Source organism: Heptranchias perlo, unplaced genomic scaffold (assembly GCF_035084215.1).
Source record: "Heptranchias perlo isolate sHepPer1 unplaced genomic scaffold, sHepPer1.hap1 HAP1_SCAFFOLD_486, whole genome shotgun sequence".
Classification (NCBI taxonomy): Eukaryota; Metazoa; Chordata; class Chondrichthyes; order Hexanchiformes; family Hexanchidae; genus Heptranchias; species Heptranchias perlo.
This window is the reverse complement of record NW_027139501.1, coordinates 60,001-67,500: the sequence shown is the minus strand read 5'-3', so window position 1 is coordinate 67,500 and position 7,500 is coordinate 60,001.

The window sequence follows — 7,500 nt, the reverse complement described above, 5'->3', positions numbered from 1 at the left end:
TCCTGCCTGAGCCCGACGCTGTCGAGGCTCAACACGATTTCAGACTGACAAAGAGTTCGAAAATTGCCGCCTGATGTAGCTTTAAATGCTGACAGGTGACTTCCGAGTGCTCTTGTAAAGGTCTCCGCTTTGAAATTGAGAGCCTTTTGCCAAGTGTCACTTTTTCAGGCACTCTTAAAGTGCACCTGGGCTGTCAGAGAAAGCTCTGAAAATCGTGTTCTCGAAAATCTCCGGGTACCCGACCAATCCCTAGGTGCCCGAATGACAAGTGTCAATTCGGCAGGACGGCCTCCCACCTCCGGCCGCAGATGCGTCACTAAATCCCCGCAACGGGGGCTTTCTCATTTCGGCATAGGGGCTTCCGCGGCCAACTCATTAACCTGTGCTCGGACTTTTTGTGCCACAAGTGCAAGGGACCGTTTGCCGGCAGCTACTCGCACCCCCCCGCCCAGGGGGGGAATCCTCTGACCGGAGATCCGAAACGCCGGCCGAATCCATCCCCGTCGGACTTCCGAAGGGGTTCCCTCGACCGACTGACTTCCGAACTCCTTTCTGGGCTTAAACGGGTGGAATTCGGACCCTCTCGCAAGGGAGCCGAAGCCCGCCAGCCCCGGGAGGCCTCGGGGCCGCCGTTTTCAAGCCCGACCAAAAAACCCGAAAAATGGGGAAAAATGGGAAAAATTCCCACTCCCAAAAGGCTTAAAAGTCGGTTGGGCGGCAGCCCGGGTCGGTCTCTGCAGACCTGGAGGCGCTAGACACAAGTCTGGTAAACAGGCTAAGTCTCGACATGCCACCTCTTACTATCCTGCAGGTACCCCGCCAATCCCCCCGGAACCGGCTGGCAATTGGCGAATCAGCGGGACGAATTTGAATTCGTGACCGACTCTCTGACACCGAATCGCCGCAAACGCGTTTCGATTTTTCGGCTTCGGTACCTCCCATCAGACTTTGACTGGCCATATCTCCGGACTCACGTGTCGCAGCCGGGACCTTCAGGTACCGTTCGACGCGTCTAACCCTGCCCCGTCGAATGGCGCCCCTCGCGGTGTGGTCCGATTTCCGCATTTTGGTCAGATTTGCCTCCAAAGTTTTCAGATTGAGTTGACGAATGCCCCCTACGGGGTAACCTCTTGCCCTTTCGGACATGGTCCCTGTGACTTAATTTCCGCCTTTTGCTCAATCGTTTCCCCATTTATAATTAATTTTAAAAATCGGGTTACTCAGTTCTGGTTTACCAGTTCCCTCTTCGGACTTAGTTTTTGGTTAATCATTTCCGGTTCACCAGTTCCCGTTTTGGACTTAGTCTCTGCGGGCCGTTTCTCATCTTTTGGTTCATCAGTTCCCCTCTTTTAATAATTTTTTGGCTGCTTTCGTTTGATCATTTCCCTGCCTTCTGGGTGACTTTTGCCCCTTAGGACTTCATCGCCGCACATTATTTTCGACTTCTGGTTGATCATTTCACCCCTTTTAATCATTTTTGCAACTTTTGGTTAACCATTTCACCCAGCTTCTGGTTAACCATTTCCCCTTTGGGACTTAGTCTCTGAGCATTCTTTTGGGATTCTGGTTAATCATTTGCCAATTTTTAAAAAATGTTGCCACTTTTGTTTAATGCTTTCTGGTCAACCTTTCCCTCTTTCAGACTTCACCGCGGCACATTGCTTCAGCCTCCTGGTTAATCATTTCACCCCTTTTAATCATTTTTGCAACTTTTGGTTAACCATTTCCCCCAGCTTCTGGTTAACCATTTCCCCTTTGGGACTTAGTCTCTGAGCATTCTTTTGGGATTCTGGTTAATCATTTGCCAATTTTTAAAAAATGTTGCCGCTTTTGTTTAATGCTTTCTGGTCAACCTTTCCCTCTTTCAGACTTCACCGCGGCACATTGCTTTAGCCTCCTGGTTAATCATTTCACCCCTTTTAATCATTTTTGCAACTTTTGGTTAACCATTTCCCCCAGCTTCTGGTTAACCATTTCCCCTTTGGGACTCAGTCTCTGAGCATTCTTTTGGGATTCTGGTTAATCATTTGCCACTTTTTTAGAAATGTTGCCGCTTTTGTTTAATGCTTTCTGGTCAACCTTTCCCTCTTTCAGACTTCACCGCGGCACATTGCTTTAGCCTCCTGGTTAATCATTTCACCCCTTTTAATCATTTTTGCAACTTTTGGTTAACCATTTCCCCCAGCTTCTGGTTAACCATTTCCCCTTTGGGACTTGGTCTCTGAGCATTCTTTTGGGATTCTGGTTAATCATTTGCCACTTTTTAAAAAATGTTGCCGCTTTTGTTTAATCGTTTCCCTGATATGTGGTCAACCTTTTCCCCTTTCAGACTTCATCGCCGCGCATTGTTGTCGACTTCTGGTTAATCATTTTTCCCCTTTAAATCTTTTTTTGCCACTTTTGGTTCACCTTTTCACCCAGCTTCTGGTTAACCATTTGCCCCATTTTACTGAATTTTTCCGCTTTGGTTTAATCATTTCCCTGCTTTCTTGTCAACCTTTTCCCCTTTCAGACTTCACCGCGGCACATTGCTTTAGCCTCCTGGTTAATCATTTCACCCCTTTTAATCATTTTTGCAACTTTTGGTTAACCATTTCCCCCAGCTTCTGGTTAACCATTTCCCCTTTGGGACTCAGTCTCTGAGCATTCTTTTGGGATTCTGGTTAATCATTTGCCACTTTTTAAAAAATGTTGCCGCTTTTGTTTAATGCTTTCCCTGCTTTGTGGTCAACCTTTTCCCCTTTAGGACTTCACCGCGGCACATTGCTTCAGCCTCCTGGTTAATCATTTCACCCCTTTTAATCATTTTTGCAACTTTTGGTTAACCATTTCCCCCAGCTTCTGGTTAACCATTTCCCCTTTGGGACTTAGTCTCTGAGCATTCTTTTGGGATTCTGGTTAATCATTTGCCAATTTTTTAAAAATGTTGCCACTTTTGTTTAATGCTTTCTGGTCAACCTTTCCCTCTTTCAGACTTCACCGCGGCACATTGCTTTAGCCTCCTGGTTAATCATTTCACCCCTTTTAATCATTTTTGCAACTTTTGGTTAACCATTTCCCCCAGCTTCTGGTTAACCATTTCCCCTTTGGGACTCAGTCTCTGAGCATTCTTTTGGGATTCTGGTTAATCATTTGCCACTTTTTTAAAAATGTTGCCGCTTTTGTTTAATGCTTTCCCTGCTTTGTGGTCAACCTTTTCCCCTTTAGGACTTCACCGCGGCACATTGCTTCAGCCTCCTGGTTAATCATTTCACCCCTTTTAATCATTTTTGCAACTTTTGGTTAACCATTTCCCCCAGCTTCTGGTTAACCATTTCCCCTTTGGGACTTAGTCTCTGAGCATTCTTTTGGGATTCTGGTTAATCATTTGCCACTTTTTAAAAAATGTTGCCGCTTTTGTTTAATGCTTTCTGGTCAACCTTTCCATCTTTCAGACTTCACCGCGGCACATTGCTTTAGCCTCCTGGTTAATCATTTCACCCCTTTTAATCATTTTTGCAACTTTTGGTTAACCATTTCCCCCAGCTTCTGGTTAACCATTTCCCCTTTGGGACTCAGTCTCTGAGCATTCTTTTGGGATTCTGGTTAATCATTTGCCACTTTTTAAAAAATGTTGCCGCTTTTGTTTAATGCTTTCCCTGCTTTGTGGTCAACCTTTTCCCCTTTAGGACTTCACCGCGGCACATTGCTTCAGCCTCCTGGTTAATCATTTCACCCCTTTTAATCATTTTTGCAACTTTTGGTTAACCATTTCCCCCAGCTTCTGGTTAACCATTTCCCCTTTGGGACTTAGTCTCTGAGCATTCTTTTGGGATTCTGGTTAATCATTTGCCAATTTTTTAAAAATGTTGCCACTTTTGTTTAATGCTTTCTGGTCAACCTTTCCCTCTTTCAGACTTCACCGCGGCACATTGCTTTAGCCTCCTGGTTAATCATTTCACCCCTTTTAATCATTTTTGCAACTTTTGGTTAACCATTTCCCCCAGCTTCTGGTTAACCATTTCCCCTTTGGGACTCAGTCTCTGAGCATTCTTTTGGGATTCTGGTTAATCATTTGCCACTTTTTTAAAAATGTTGCCGCTTTTGTTTAATGCTTTCCCTGCTTTGTGGTCAACCTTTTCCCCTTTAGGACTTCACCGCGGCACATTGCTTCAGCCTCCTGGTTAATCATTTCACCCCTTTTAATCCTTTTTCCCACTTTTGGTTCACCATTTCACCCAGCTTCTGGTTAACCATTTCCCCTTTGGGACTTAGTCCCTGAGCATTCTTTTGGGATTCTGGTTAATCATTTGCCACTTTTTAAAAAATTTTGCCGCTTTTGTTTAATCGTTTCCCTGCTATGTGGTCAACCTTTTCCCCTTTCAGACTTCATCGCCGCGCATTGTTGTCGACTTCTGGTTAATCATTTTTCCCCTTTAAATCTTTTTTTGCCACTTTTGGTTCACCTTTTCACCCAGCTTCTGGTTAACCATTTGCCCCATTTTACTGAATTTTTCCGCTTTGGTTTAATCATTTCCCTGCTTTCTTGTCAACCTTTTCCCCTTTTGGACTTCGCCGCCGCACTTTGCTTTTGCCTTCTGGTTAAACATTTCTCCCCTTTTAATCCTTTTTCCCACTTTTGGTTCACCAGTTCACCCAGCTTCTGGTTCACCATTTCCCCTTTGGGACTTAAGTCTCTGAGCATTCTTTTGGGATTCTGGTTAACCATTTGCCACTTTTTAAAAAATGTTGCCGCTTTTGTTTAATGCTTTCCCTGCTTTCTGGTCAACCTTTTCCCCTTTAGGACTTCACCGCGGCACATTGCTTTAGCCTCCTGGTTAATCATTTCACCCCTTTTAATCCTTTTTCCCACTTTGGGTTGGACAGTTCACCCAGCTACTGGTTAACCATTTCCCCTTTGGGACTTAAGTCTCTGAGCATTCTTTTGTGATTCTGGTTCACCATTTGTCCCTTTTTAAAAGATATTGCTGCTTTTGATTAAACCTTTCCCTGCTTTGCGGTCGACCTATTCCTCTTTCAGACTTCATCGCCGCACCTTGTTTTCGACATCTGGTTCAACATTTCTCCCCTTTTAATCCTTTTTCCCACTTTTGGTTAAGCAGTTCACCCAGCTTCTGGTTCACCATTTGCCCCTTTTTACTGAATTTTTCTGCTTTTGTTTAATCATTTCCCTGCTTTGCGGTCGACCTATTCCTCTTTCAGACTTCATCGCCGCGCATTGTTTTCGACATCTGGTTAAACATTTCTCCCCTTTTAATCCTTTTTCCCACTTTTGGTTAAGCAGTTCACCCAACTTCTGGTTAACCATTTGCCCCTTCTTACTGAATTTTTCTGCTTTTGTTTAATCATTTCCCTGCTTTCTTGTCAACCTTTTCCCCTTTTGTACTTCGCCGCCGCACTTTGCTTTTGCCTTCTGGTTAAACATTTCTCCCCTTTTAATCCTTTTTCCCACTTTTGGTTCACCAGTTCACCCAGCTTCTGGTTAAGCATTTCCCCTTTGGGACTTAAGTCTCTGAGCATTCTTTTGGGATTCTGGTTAACCATTTGCCACTTTTTAAAAAATGTTGCCGCTTTTGTTTAATCGTTTCCCTGCTTTCCGGTCAACCTTTTCCCCTTACGACTTCGCCGCCGCACTTTGCTTTCGCCTTCTGGTTAATCATTTCACCCCTTTTAATCCTTTTTCCCACTTTTGGTTAAACAGTTCACCCAGCTTCTGGTTAACCATTTGCCCCTTTGGGACTTAAGTCTCTGAGCATTCTTTTGGGATTCTGGTAAACCATTTGTCCCTTTTTAAAAAATGCTGCTGCTTTTGTTTAATGCTTGCCCTGCTTTGCGGTCGATCATTTCACCCCTTTTAATCCATTTTTGCCACTTTGGGTTAAACAGTTCACACAACTTCTGGTTCACCATTTCACATTTCGGAACTTTTATTCCCACCATTACTTTGGGCTTCTGGTTCATCATTTCACGCTGTTTTACAAATCTTTGCCGCTTCACTTTTAATCCACAAACCGGGGCTCGCTTTCGGGTGGGGGGGGGGGGGGGGTAGCGGGTTTGGGCCGGGCACTCGACATCCCGGTGTGCGACCGGGTTCGTTCTGGTACCGCTCGGTGCCCCTCGTCCTGCTCTTGCCGCGGAAGCAAACCAGACGACCGTCGGTCTCACGCCCGAGGGGAGAGGAGGCGTAAAGCGGTTTGCAGCCTTTCGCTGTACCTCCGGCGGGCAGCGCCGCACCTCCGAGTGCTCGGTACCGTTCGCTGCGCCTCGTCCGGCCGCACGCAGCGAGCCAAACCCGGAGGAAATCGGCCTGTGCCTTCTCGAGATATGGGCCTCCGGGTGGGACGGACAAACCGGGGCCCCGAGCTCGCTTTCGGCGGCCCGGCACTCGACTTCCCGGTGTCCGAACGTGATCCTTCCGGTACCCTTCGGTGCCCCTTGCCCGACTCTAGCTCCCGTGCTGAAGCGGAGTCGGTCGGCCTGACGGCCTGCCGAGTTAACCAGCGGAAAGCGGTGCGCAGCCTTTCGCTTGCAGCTCCGGCGGGCAGCGCCGCACCTCCGGCTGCTCAGTGCCGTCCGCTGCTCCCCTTCCGGCTGCACGCAGCGAACCATACCCGGAGGAAATCGGCCTCGGCCTTCCGGAGATATGGGCCTGCGAGTGGGACCAATAAATCGGTGCACATTTCCGGCTCGGTTTCCGGCCTCGGCACTATCAGTTCACGCCGTCCGACCGACGTCGTTCTGGCACGGTTCCGTTGCTCCTTGATCCGGTCCAGCCACGGTAATCAGCCGAAGATGGTGGGGGGGACACATTGCCCGCCGAGTTAGCCGGAGGAAATCGGCCTCGGACTTCCTCAGATATCAGCCTCCGGGTGGGACAGACAAACCGGGGACCCGAGCACGCTTTCGGCGGCCCGCTGGTCGACTTCCCGGTGTGCGACCGGGTTCGTTCCGGTACCGTTCGCTGCCCCTCGTCCTGCTCTAGCCGCGGAACCAAACCCGACGACCGTCGGTCTCACGCCCGCGGAGGGAGGCGGCGGAAAGTGGTTTGCAGCCTTTCGCTGTACCTCCGGCGGGCAGCGCCCGACCTCCGAGTGCTCGGTACCGTCCGCTGCGCCTGGTCCGGCCGCACACAACGAGCCATACCCGGTGGAAATCGGCCTGTGCCTTCCGGAGATATGGGCCTCCGGGTGGGACGGACAAACCGGGGCCCCGAGCGGTGGCACCCTGCTCGCTTTCGTCGGCCCGGCACTCGACTTCCCGGTGTGCGAACGTCATCGTTCCGGTACCCTTCGGTGCCCCTTGCCCCACTCTAGCTCCGGTGCTAAAGCGGAGTCGGTCGGTCTCACGGACGCCGAGTTAGCAGGCGGAAAGCGGTGCGCAGCCTTTCGCTGTCACTCCGGCGGGCAGCACCGCACCTCCGAGTGCTCGGTACCGAACGCTGCGCCTCCTCCTGCCGCACGCAACGAGCCATACCCGGAGGAAATCGGCCTCGGCGTTCCG